Source organism: Mauremys mutica, chromosome 1 (genome assembly GCF_020497125.1).
Source record: "Mauremys mutica isolate MM-2020 ecotype Southern chromosome 1, ASM2049712v1, whole genome shotgun sequence".
Lineage (NCBI taxonomy): Eukaryota > Metazoa > Chordata > Testudines > Geoemydidae > Mauremys > Mauremys mutica.
The window spans coordinates 106,142,847-106,155,896 of record NC_059072.1 but is presented as its reverse complement, the minus strand read 5'-3'; the positions used below and the strand labels follow the sequence as shown (position 1 = coordinate 106,155,896).

Below are 13,050 nucleotides of genomic sequence, written 5' to 3'. Positions count from 1 at the left end.
GCAGGGAGCGATGAAATGTGCCTCTAAGTCATAGATTTCTTCAAGAGCATCACAGGGCATGGCTGACTGGGGCATATGACATCTGCACATCAGCGTGGCATCATTGAGGCTTTGTTCAGTTTCAAATGTGGGAATTTGAGGAGCATGGAGGAGTTCAGTGGTGAAAAATATATAGACAGTTCCCCCTCCCTTCTAGTCCCAGCTCTCCCAGTACACACAAAACTAGTGTTGGTGAATTTTGCTGCTGAGGGAGGGGCCAAGGATAATGCAGATAGGTTCCATTATAAGCTTCCTCTTTCTTTCTCTCACAGCTCTGTCACTCTGCTGTGGTCCTGGCCCCAATACAATGCTAGATATCCACCTGAAGTAACCCTACTATTCCGGTTTTGGTCCCTCAAAGAAATTCTGCCACTGAACCATCCATTGCATTGACCCAAAGTGCACCCTCCTAAGCCAGACCTGTGATTCTCTTAAGCAAATTCATAACGCAGCCAGTGCACCTCAGTCCTGACTGATAATGTCCCCTGTTCCACATCGGTCTCCTTCATGGCTCAGCCAAGGCAGCTTCTTGCCAGGGTTGCCAATGAAAAACGTTATACAAAGTACAGTGTGACCTTCAGGTCAACTCTAACATACGATGCAATGCCAGCTTCACATGACTCTGTAACAAACACACTGAAATATATCAGCTCCATATAAACTCTGGAGGAAAACTGAGCATGATGATCATTTCATGTAAACTGTATAGTGGAGTAGCTGGGCACTCCCATGCAGTGTTCAACTTGGGCTAGAGGGTACCAATGTGGTGTTCCAATAATTATTTTTACAGTACAGCTGTGCTCCTCATTGAAGTCCTCATGGTTTGAAGTTCTTGCTTTCTTCCAGGCACCAAGAAGCTACTTTTGTCTCCGCATTTCAAAGCATCCAAAGCACTGCTTTAGCAGTGATGGCAAGGGATGTTGGGACATTTCAGCCTAGAAAGAAACAAGAACTGCAACTATCAGGACTCCAGAAAACACTGGATGAAGAAAACATGGCAGCAGGTTATGGATGGACCTATAGGAGAGTCCTATAACACAACATGTGACAAAAAGGAAAGGAGCATGAAAGGAAGACGATTTTGGATAATAAAGATGAAAAATTCTTCTCAGACCAACGAGTTGCATTTTGACTCCAATACTCTGCTCCTCCGTAAATGAGTCCCAGTGTGCAGCTCTGAGAGTAGAATGTTAAATAGGGGAAGAGCTCTAGAGCGAAAGAGGGGTTGGTAATAAAGTAAAAGGCAAAACAAAGATACCAAGGCAACGCAAATGCCTGGAACACAAATCAGTGGCAGCTCCAGGTAGCTAAAATGTGGGCCTGCCAATATAGTTGGGAAACAGGAGACATGGTGTTCTGGACACTGAGCTCATGGGGTTCAAATCTTTTCTCTTTCTTAGATTATTTATTTACTTATTTTAATTGTCATGCACAACCTGGTTTCATCTGGGACGAGAAACAGAAATACAAAAATGCCATGAGAACTGCGATTCTTATAGTATTTCCAGCCCACTTGAAACCAGCCTCACCAAGTATCATCATGCCTCAGCGGGTGATAGATAAGGATGCCAAATTCAGGACAAACTGCTGAGAAATAGGGCAGACTCACCCCAAATTGGTGGCTATGCTATCCTTAGATTATATGAAACCAGTAACAAAAGTATACTTCTGTATCACCGCACTGGTTAACAAGAAGTCAAAAATGCAGTCTCCTTAGGCATTCCAGCCCTCGTTTTACCACCCAGACACTGAACTCTAGGATGAGTGGTTACTGGAAACCAGTTTCATCAACTAGAAGGTCCTTCTAATCCCAAGAGATCAGCCACTTAGCCAGATCAATATATGAATCACATTGATGCTAATATTTTAGTAATAAACACTAAAGGTTTAATAATAAAAGAAAAAGAAAAGAATAAAATTGCAAAGTCCTTATATCAGGTTTGTAGCAGTGATGGAATAGACTGCTAGCTTATAAAGTCTCTCTGGTAACTTCCAGAACATTGGAAGGTCATCAGTCCATAGTTCAAAATGTTCCTTTTAGCGGTAAAGCCACAGTCCAGAAAATCAGGGCAGGAAAGAGGCAAAATGGAGATATCTCACGGGTCTTTTATATCCTCTGCCATGTGCCTAGAAACTTACTATCTCAAGATGGAGTGCAGGGTCACATGAGCACATCACATATCCTTACATGCTTTGTTGACTCATGGGGAGAAGCCATTGCCCATATTCTTGCTGAGGCACCCACAAGAAGGCTTACTGGATGGGATGTGTTTCTTCTATGGCCCATTGTCGGAGTGAAAGATCCTTAATGGGCCATCAAAACATAGCGGTGTGGCTCTAATGTAAAGTCTATCCGGTGGGTGTTACCTAGGACTACAACATACATGTATGATGTCAGTACATAGCCAATATTCATAACTTCAGATACAAAGATGATACATGCATATAAACAGGATAATCACACTTAGCAAATCATAACTTTTCCATGGACACTTTCCATGACATACTTTATACAAGATTTGTTGCAATTGTATAACAGTGGCAAAGTCAATGATATAAATAATCATATTCAATCATACAGCATCACACCAAGGGATAAGCATCTGAGCTTATGGATTTTTATCTGAATCTCTAAACTTTTTGAGACTGTCCCATCATTACAATGGATTGTAATGGTTCTAAACATAAGATCATGGTTTCATGGCCAGATTCAGCAAGAAGAGACTGAGTTGACTGTAAGGGAATGAGCTGTTATCCACTGATAAATAATAGCAAAGAAAAGACAGAAAACAATTTGCCAAAGGAATAAACCCATCCCCTCTTCACGCCTCCCTCGGGGAGTGGAACTGTCAGTGATGGACTTCCCAATTATCAGAAGAAGGGCAGCATTTTAAAAAGGTTGAAGTCCCATTTTCAAATGAGACTCAGTGTGACCCTCTGGACTTCAACCAGTCCAGTAAAGAGTTCAGTGAACACCTGCCTTGCAACTCCTAAGGGCTATGCTTCTGTGGCTCACAGCCTTGGCACCAACAGCCAATACACAAGCATGCAGGTCACCCTGGCTTCCAACAACCAGTTACTCTTTGCGGGGGGACATTAACAACCCTTCAAGTCCTGAGTCCTCCCACAAAAAAATGTCTTTCTCTGCTGTGCTCAGCCCCTCTTGCTGTAGCACCGTGAAAACCTTATCAAGTTCATTGCTCCTTTAAAGAGACAATACACAACAGCTTATTAACCTAACTGGGGTTGACAAACCCTCCACTTCAATCAAAGCACGGAGTTAGTTTATGGTAAAAATAGAGCAAGTTTATTATCAAAAGGGCATAGGTTTAAGTGATACCAAGCGTAAGGAATAAGGATAAAAAGGGTTACCAACAAACAAAAGTAAAAATACACTATTAAGACTACAACTTAATTTCAGCAAGTTACACTCTTTGTCTATGCAGGTTTCTCACCTATACTCAGATCCCAGAGACTTCAACCCCCCTTGGCTGAAGGCTCCACTATTCTATGATTTCAGGAGCTCTGGCCCCTTAAGCTCTAGTGATGGATAACTATGGAGTTCTTTCCCCTTCTTTTTATAGTCCAGCAAACCTTTGCAATCTAGTCTTTGAAAAGTAAGACCAGGCAAAGTCTTCCCCCCAGCTTGTTAGCTTGATAGCTTTGTTTACCTTATCCTCAAGCATATCTTCACTGTCTCTGCCTGATGACTCAGCTGGTCAGACAAGCAAATGTAGATTCCTTTGTCCAGAGTAGTCTGTATTTATGCACTGCTTGCCAAACACATTTTAAGAACATAATTCCAGCACATATTTATAGCTCTTTGTACACACTCTGTACATATACCACACAATGATTTTCGGGATCAATATTTTACCAGTTTGTACGTGATACCTTGCATGACATCTTTTAGGTGTTAGGTGTAATGAGTATGTCAGACCTGACAAGAGTTGCCGACACAGCGTTGTGAACCACCAATGTGCCTCTGTGTCATACTTAGGAACCTAAGTCTGATTGCAAATCAATAGGATTTAGACTTCCAAGTGCCTACATCACTTTAAAAAATGTGACTTAGCACCTACATGATTTTAGGAGCCTTTTGAAAATTTAACTCATGGTGCAAGATACGCTGGGTGTGTGTGTGCCAAATTCCCTCTAAAGAACAGAATGAATCATTGATCTTCCTGCAGTTAGGCATGGACCCCCCACACAGCCAACACACACATTACATAAAGGCGAAGTTAAGTAAGGGTTGTGACATGCTGTGAATATTAGGGATGCTTTTTCGAGCCAAAAGCCAAATGGTTTTTTGAGCTATGCAGAAATAGTTGCAAATAATTTCCCTATTGTTAGTATTTTCCAAGTTTTCCATTAAAAGATCCAAAAACAAAATATTTTCATTTTGATTCGAATAAAATTAATATTGTAAGTTTTCAGGTTTGGGGGGGTTTTAGTCACTTTCCCCTGTGGAAAAGTAAAGGGAAGGGAAAGAAAGGAAGACAGGGGGAGGGAACTGAAAAAAAATATTAATTTAGCCTCCCTTAGCTTCTAACAGAAATGGGAAAAATAATTTAAAATAATTTAATCAGAAATCAGACAATTTCAGGAACACTTTTTAAACTATTGTTTTTCATTTTGTTCAAAAAAATTCTATTTTTTGACCAAACCTAGTCAATACTCACACTCCTTCTCTTCTCCTAATCCCTCACTCCCATCTCATTCACTCCCTCTTGCCTTCTCTTCATCCGCTCTCTTTCCTCTTCCACGCCTTCTCTCTTCACGCCAGCTCCCTTTTGCAATTAACTCTCTCCTCTCTCCCTCTCCTCAGTCACTCTCCCCTCATCCCTTTCTCCAAGCACACAGTGTTGTCCACCGCTCATTCTTGCATCACTTGTAACCAGGACTACTTTTGCCTCGTGGTGGCAGTAATGGCTGAAAAGTGGTTTTGCTGTTGTGTGGCATGATGGGATGGATTTATTTACAGACACGCCACCCCCCAAAAAAGCCCAAGTGCCAACACTGTCTAAGTCAAGCTCAGTGCAAGGTGTGTGGATGTGATGGGGGGTGTGAAGGTGGAGGGAGGCTGTATTAATGTAGATGGAATAAAGGGAGCCAAGGAGTCAAAGATGTTAATATGAACCTAAAACTGTTCAATATTAAACAGTTTTAAACAAATTTCAGAGTTTCATATACAGAGACCTCAGCCTGCTCAGGACCATGTTAACATTATTAAAAATCCTTTAAATCCTCCATTAAAGATCCAGAGAAGAAGGAAAAACAGTTAAAGCATTTGAAATGTAAAGTATTAAGGCTTTTATTTTAACAACGTTCCGTCTTTCCTTTCTCTATGGCTGTAGAGAGTCTTTAAGGAAAGAAAACCCCAACTCTTGTTCTATAATCTTTTTTATGACAATAACTGTTCTTTTTGGGAAAAGAGACGAAGTGAGTTAAGATGGTGGGGAGCTATTCTTGTTGCTGCTGCTGTTAAAGTCCAGTCCCAATTTCTAGAAAACGAAACAAGCCAAACACACACAAAAGGGAAAAGAAAAGAACAGCAAAGACAGAAAATGTAGCTTTTCTCTCAGGTATTGACTCATTTGCAAAGTCACTGCTGGAGAAACACAGCATCACATGGTCTTATCAGCCACTCTGAGACCTGGCTCACTTGTTCCAACACCAGGCTGTTTGGAGCACTGCTTTTAGCTGCCTCTTTTTGGTCATAGGCTCATAGCAGTGTTGCAAAATATACCATCCTGGCCAGCTAAACCAGACTCCTATTAGACAGAAGGCAAAAGGAGAAGTATAGGAAAGAGAAGACATAAGGTAGGGAAGGAAAAGGACACATGGTGGCAGGGTGGGGGAGGAGAGACACGAAGGGTAGATCTACACGACTGCTTGAGTTGATATAATTTACATTGCTCACGGGTGTGAAAAAGACACTCCCCAGCCCCCCTGAGTGATGCAAGTTACACCAATGGTCTCCTGCCGACATAGCTTCGCCTTTCACAGAGGTGGAGTAATTATACCAACGGAGAGCACTCTCCAGACAGTATAGAGCATTTTCACACGACACGCTACAGTGGCACAGCTACATTGGTGCAGCTGCGCTGATGTAGCCCTTCTAGTGTTCACCTGCCCAAAGTCTCAAATCCCAGGTGGTGTTTGGGAGTTCACTGGAGCCAGTGGAACTGGCAATGTCATCTGGGACTCTCTCTCTGGCCCAGTCTGGTGAGGATATTTCTCAGGATGAGGATGAAGAAGGTCTGGGGACTTAGGAAACAGTTGGGGGTGGCAGCCATGATGGTGAAGCTCGCTCCTTCTCCATTTTTTGTTTTTTCATCAGCCAGTGTCACTGTGGCCAGCTTCCCCCCACCCCCCATAGTTATTTCTTTTTAAGAACCCTAAAAGGGAGTATTGGGAGGAATAGTCCGTCCTCTGATTATTTTGACCACCAATAGGCCTAATTTCCAACACACCAATATTGGTTCTTTGATTTCCAGTTTTCTATTCCTCTTGTTTACCAGTCATAATCTTAACACAGTCCTTGAGTGGTATTAGTCAATCCCTTTCTGTTTAAATTAATGCAGTCTCTCTGTCTCCTTCTTACTTAAAAAATTTTCTCTCTCTCTCTCTCTCTCTGTGTATATATATATATATATATATATTTTACACACACACACACACACACACACAAACAGGTCATTGTGACAATTTATGAACTTTCACTCACGTTTTACAGTTGAGCTTGCAATTAGGGTAAATGTGTAGGCGCAATTATCGCAACAGGTATTTGTCCCCAAGTAAATTACTTTTCCAGACCGTATTTGGTTTCCCATAAATTTGCTCCAATGTGGAAGAACATCTTTAATGGGTTGTTAAGTAAATATGGAACTAGGCTGAGTGAATTAGGTCATGCTGGTGACATTCCATATAATGAGAGTAAAGTGAAAACTCAGATAGCATAACTTATAGCTTAGCAGTATTATCCACCTCAGAAGTGTTTGCAGTGGAGAGGGGACCTGAACCGAGGGACTACAAATGGCACATAAGCAGGAAATCTCGGAGGCACCAGCCAAAGGAAGGGAGCAAGGACTAAAAGACACACAAATAGAATTGTAGCATATTAATAAAAACAGCTCTGATGACATTAGTGCAAAAGATGAGAAAGCAATCTCTCCTTGTATGGGCCAATGTCCAGCAATGAGGCTGACATAGCAAAGCCTATCACAATGCAGTTTCATATTATATGCCAATCACTATCAACATCAACTTTAAATCATCCTTTCAAGGGTATTTTTTTTCTTTTGGTAAATTCTTTTTAAAAAACTCAGTTTGGACTAGACTGGGATTTGCAGGCAGCCCACCATAAGGGGCATTGCAGAGGTGCACCATCACCCCGCCGGGAGGCATTGTGTCTCGGAGCTGCCACTATTGAACTGGGTGACAGTAATTTGAAAAAATCTTTTTATGCAGTACAGCATAATCTCCACCAACTCACATGCATCCAACCAGCACCAGTGGCCAGTAAGCTGGTGACATGAAGGAGGGCTCTACATAATCACAGATCACTGGCTCACATGATGGAGGAGCTGGAAGGCAGCCCTGGATATGAAAGGCTGCAATCTAGGTAGCCCTAACATGGGTTACAATATAGCTCGTTCTTTGTAGCAATCTAATCTGCTCTTCACTGCCCATCTGTACTGTGTCACTCAGAGTCATATCTAAGACTCTTCAATGTTGGAATTGGAAATAACCCCACCGGACGCCTGACATGTATTTTCCTTTACTCTTTCACATTCACACAAGTGTGGTGTCATAATGTTTTTCATGGATGCAAGGCTGCACATGTCGATTGTTGCTGTAGACAAACTAGGTAGGTCAAATATTGATCTGAGCAATCTTTATAGTGACTCTCAACTAAAGTGAGGAATCAGCCCGGGGCTATTTCCTTGAGTGTTGTAGTCCAAAGATGCTGTATATGTCTTTAACAAGGTCAGAGACAGTCCCCAAATCATCTGTTATTAAGCTGTTCCTGTTAAGTATTATATTTCTGGTGACCATAGAATAAGAGGCTTGGTCTTCTCCCTTTAGTGAATGATTCATATTCAAAGCTAAAATATGGTACTTTGTTAACCAAAACCTCAATGTGTTAAGACCAATATTGGTAGCTATGCGTCAGAGCCAGAATTACCCTTGCAAGAATATTTTAAATCTGTAGTGGAGAAAAATCCAATTTGACTGCAACCACAATCTATCTAATTAAAAGCAAAGCAGATACCTGTTGTTTACTGAGATGTAACACAGCCAGACAGTTACAGGGATAATTAAAAATGTAGCAACTGTGAATGAAAAAGGCTACATCTACAGACAAACTGCTAACTGAATTTTCGCTCCTCAAAGAAACGACAAACATTCAGGTTCTTGTCTCACAAAAATGGGAGATAATTGTGCAGGCTCATAGCAAAGAATCACAAATTAATAGTAATGAGAACACCTTATCTGCTATATCACATCTTCCATTTGAAAAATGCAAAGCACTTTACAAAAATGGGTAGTATCCCCATTTCACAGATGAAGGAACAAAAGATGTAGGATGCTGTTCTCCCATCCTTTCCCAAATTATTTAAACCTTTTGAACTGCAGCACCTGCCTGGAAATCTTTCAAGAACAGATTTTGTCATGAGGCTTCTGGTATCTCCTATTTCTAGTAGGATAGGAAATACCATTTAACAATGGTCACAGCTGGGAACATGACCTGCAGAGGTGCTCAAACATAAAACGTTATTAAGTTGTCCAAACTTTTTTTTAGCTTCAGAAGTGGGTTTGAGATTGGTTCAACTTCCTGGTGAAGATTAGGGACAGTTCTTTTATCTGAACCAGTTCTCTCCTTAGTTCTAAACTGAATCTGTACAGATTTGTGGAAAGGGAGGTGAGTAACAACCAAACTGAATGGATATGGAAGATGTAGAAATGGACGCCATTTCCAGGTTCTCCAGAACTCAGTGAAAAAGTGACTAAAGTTCAGAATGTCTTCGGATAACATTCTACAGAAGATTGTTCCAGAAGTAGAACCTAGATATAGTATTATAGCTGATGCCTAAATAACACATTGATTGGTGAAAGAGGGAGAGAGAGAGAGAGAGAGAGAGCACATTCAATTTATAGATTCCCAAACAGGAGACCTACATGTATAGATATCCAAACTATAATAACATTATAAGATCTTATTTAGCAAGCTCCAGCTAACTATTTTCAGAACATAGAGCAAAATCCACATTTTTGCAGCCTACCTGTAAAAAGAGATAGAGTTGAGCAAATATGAGGGAGAGTAAAGAAAGGAAGGAAGGAATAGGAGTGGGCAGAATTCCAAATTTAAATAAGTGTCCAAATGATTTAAAATCCACCTCAAATAAAATATTTTGTTTTTCTTCTTATTGTGGCTGGCATATGGAGACAATGTTGATTGGTGTTCTATAAATACAATAGATGGATAGATTAGATGACAGGTCAGCAACCTTTCAGAAGTGATGTGCCGAGTCTTCATTTATTCACTCTAATTTAAGGTTTTGCATGCCGGTAATAAATTTTAACATTTTTAGAAGGTCTCTTTCTATAAGTCTATAATATATAACTAAACTATTGTTGTATGTAAAGTAAATAAGGTTTTTAAAATGTTTAAGAAGCTTCATTTTAAAATTAAATTAAAATGCAGGCCCCCCCCGGAACAATGGCCAGGACCTGGGCAGTGTGAGTGCTGCTGAAAATCAGCTTGTGTGCCACCTTCGGCATGCGTGCCATAGGTTGCCTACCCCTGGATTAGATGATATCCTGAAGAACAGATATTCAAAAACTCTGCCTCCTTTTGGTAGGCATAATTTGCACCTGCAAAAGTTGCAGATGCTTTCCACACCTAACCAGAATGAATGATGAGTGACAGTTTTAGCAGTTGGACAGCTACCTACCTGATTTGCATCTGCATGTCTATAAAATGTTAACCTGCAAAGGTCTGGATTGGAACAGAATGGGACCTCTGCTTACTGTAAACTCAGAAGTGGAGCAAAGTCAGCTCCATGTGCAGTATGTATCAAGTTTAATCTGCACATTCTTCCATGGTTCGGAGGATTACACACTGGCCTCAGTAAACAGAAACATACTGCAGCTTTTGAGCATCTGCAGCTATTTCACTCTATTGTCCATTAGCTTTCTGATCATTGTGCTTATTTCTTAGTATTTGTCTTTTCTGTTCAGTGTTCTTTCACGGTATCTTTAGTTTCTAGGTATAGGATTGCTTCTCAGATTTGATTTATGCCCACACCCTTTTTCCTGCCCTTCTTCTGGAGTGGAAGACCAAAGGGATTTTACCGCATGATTGGAGCGATTCAATTGCTGCCATATGACCACTGGAGTAACCACCATCTGTTCAGTGGAGCTATTGAGATGAGTGTCTAGAGTAGTGCCAGAGTTGAGTGGTTCTGATAATCAGAATCTAAACTGTTCACAGTAAAGGGTCAGTTTCATCAAATTTCCTATTTTGAAACATTTTTGAAACAAAAAAATTCAGTTTTTCAGGCCAAAATGACTTTTCGTTTACAAATGTAAGTTAATTTATAATAAAAATACAAAATAAAATATATAAGGTCGATATAGAAATGAAACATTTCAAAATAATTGACAGAAAATATTTCTATTTTTTTGTTTTCGTTGTTTAGCAAAACTTTTCAAGGTTTTGACTTTTTGTTCCAGATTGAGACGGGGGGAAAAAATGAACTCTCAAAAATTCCTGTGGGACCGAAAAACAATTTCCAGCCCAGGTCTAGCTGTAGCTGAGTGAACACTATAAAAAACTTTGCAGCCAGGAAGTCAACAGAATCAAGTACCTCTCTGAACTGATGAGAATATGTAGCTGTTGATGTAGCAGTTTCTTGGCACAATTCTATTTAAAACGATTGAGATACTGGTGAAAGCAGTGGCTGAGGGCAATGCCTTCCTTCAGGATTCAATGAGTTAGTTGGCTTCTCAGGCATAGGACAGCTGGATGCTTTCTGTAGCTGGTGAGAAAGGCAACCAGGGGAATTTCTGTCGTCAGTAAAGCTGGTGTATGCGAAGAGACTTTGAGCCTGGCTAGATGACAGATGAATGCTATGCAGTGTTGTGAATAGGGAAATCACTGATAATAGCTAAATGCTAGAACCAGTTCCCATTAGTGTAAATGGAAAGACTCCCATTGAGTTGATTTGAAACAAACTATCAGCGATATTAATGTGGGCTGCAGAATCACTATTGGATGTTGTGGGTTTCTGCAGAATTCCCTGGGATTCTGTGGGAACACTGTGTGATTTCAAGCGATCTGGAATGATTCTCTGGCACAGCATAGGACCATTCAGGCCTTTGCCTGACTTTTTGGCATACTCTGCGATGTTACAAGCGATCCCCGGAGAAACTCTCTATACTGTTTGAAGCCTTAAAGTGTTTTTGTTTGCTATCATTATTTCACATCCGATAGTCCTGCAACCTTTGAGGTACTGTAATCTTTGAAACCAATAAAAAAAAAGTCTTTTTTGTTTGTTTGGCTCCATCTATGGAAGTTTTTAATAACATCTTCAGTTATGTCATGAATTAGCTCCAAATATTGATAGTAATTTGGGTATCAGCTTGAGTCAGCTTTCTGAATCTCCTCCTCCACCTGTGGCTTTTTTCACCTGCCAGCCAGGGACTTTGTGTAGTTCTAAGAAGGTTTCTCTGTTTGATATCGCAGACATGATACATGCCTTGAGGGTAATGAAGTGCTTAAATCCAATTCCTACTTGGCTGCTGAGGGAGTGTTTACCTGTCATGGCACGAATTATTCAAGGAATATCTCCTTGGAATCTGGTATTGTTCCATCTAATCTTAAAAGAAGCTTGAATACCTCCTTTGCTGAGGAGAATTTTCCTTGGCAGCTGAGGATATGACTAATTTTCATCAGGTTTCTAATTTAAGTATTCTGTCTACAGTGCTCAAAGAAGTCATTTATATTCAGATACAAACTCATTTAGTTCAGCTCAGTGTATAGGAAGAATTCCAATGAGACCATAGAGATGGCAGGGCAGCACAGAGCTTGCGCTGGTGAAGGGAGTAGAATGACCTGAGGGGCCTGGTGTAAATCAACGTAGTTTAGGGTTCTCACCCGTCCGGGTTTTACCCGGACAGTCCAGTTTTTAGCTTCTGTGTCTGGCTGCCATTTAGGGTTGCCAGGTGCCCAGTTTTTAATTGGAAGGTCCAGTCGAAAAGGGGACCTGGCAGTGTCCAGTCAGATGTACTGACCGGACACCAAAAGTCTGGTTACTGCGGGGAGTGGGGAGGTGCTGGGTCATTAACCGGTGTTAGCCCCTGCTCAGCCAGGGCCACCTCCTACCAGCCGGCAGGCTCCTTGTCAGGCTGCAGCAGCTCCCATCCCAGCACCAGAGCAGAGGGCGCTCACCTGGGAAGGGGGGCACAGGAGGGAAGTGAAGATGATCCAGCAAGTGACAGGGGGAGAGAAGTGAGCGATGGGAGTGGGGGCCTTGAGGGAAGAGTCAGGAAAGGGGGCGGGGCCTTGAGGGAAGAGGCAGAGCAGGGGCAAGGCTTTGGGAGGGGGAGAGGGGAGGAGGCAGGGCCTCGGGTGCCCCATTACCAACAATTTTTAGAAAGGTGGCAAGCCTAACGTAGCTCCAGTGGAGGAGCTGAAGAGGTAGGCCTTAGTTTTATTATTATTTGATGCAATTGACAATGACATACGTCTGACACATTTACCATCTATTGTCAGGCGCCACTTTGATTTGGTTCAAGTCCTATCTGCAACATCAAACAATGATGGTTATCATGGGTCAAATTAAGCCCAACTCCTTTGTGCATTGATGTATCTCAAGGATCAGTATTAGGATCACTTCTTTTCTTTAGCCACACATTGTTATAGTTAGGATAGGGGTTGTTTTCATGTACTTCAATTCTATATTTTCATTGTTTGGTAGATGTGACTCATATCCACTGATA

General features: G+C 41.3%; 1 protein-coding gene and 1 long non-coding RNA gene across 5 annotated transcripts in view; one reads left to right on the top strand and one right to left on the bottom strand.

Annotated features, from left to right (window-relative positions):
* Positions 1-13,050, top strand: part of CHRM2 (cholinergic receptor muscarinic 2) — a 130,199-nt gene that overhangs the window by 103,226 nt on the left and 13,923 nt on the right. The window contains exon 3 of one of the 3 annotated variants that reach the window (XR_006575987.1): positions 886-1,276. The exons of the other annotated variants lie outside the window; for them this stretch is intronic. The gene's annotated coding sequence lies outside the window, so the exon portion shown is untranslated. Of the gene's footprint in view, positions 1-885; positions 1,277-13,050 lie in introns of those variants that run through there. 3 annotated transcript variants of the gene reach the window in all.
* LOC123360278 overlaps positions 1-13,050 on the bottom strand; it is a 45,212-nt gene that overhangs the window by 21,182 nt on the left and 10,980 nt on the right. The gene's annotated exons all lie outside the window — the stretch shown is intronic.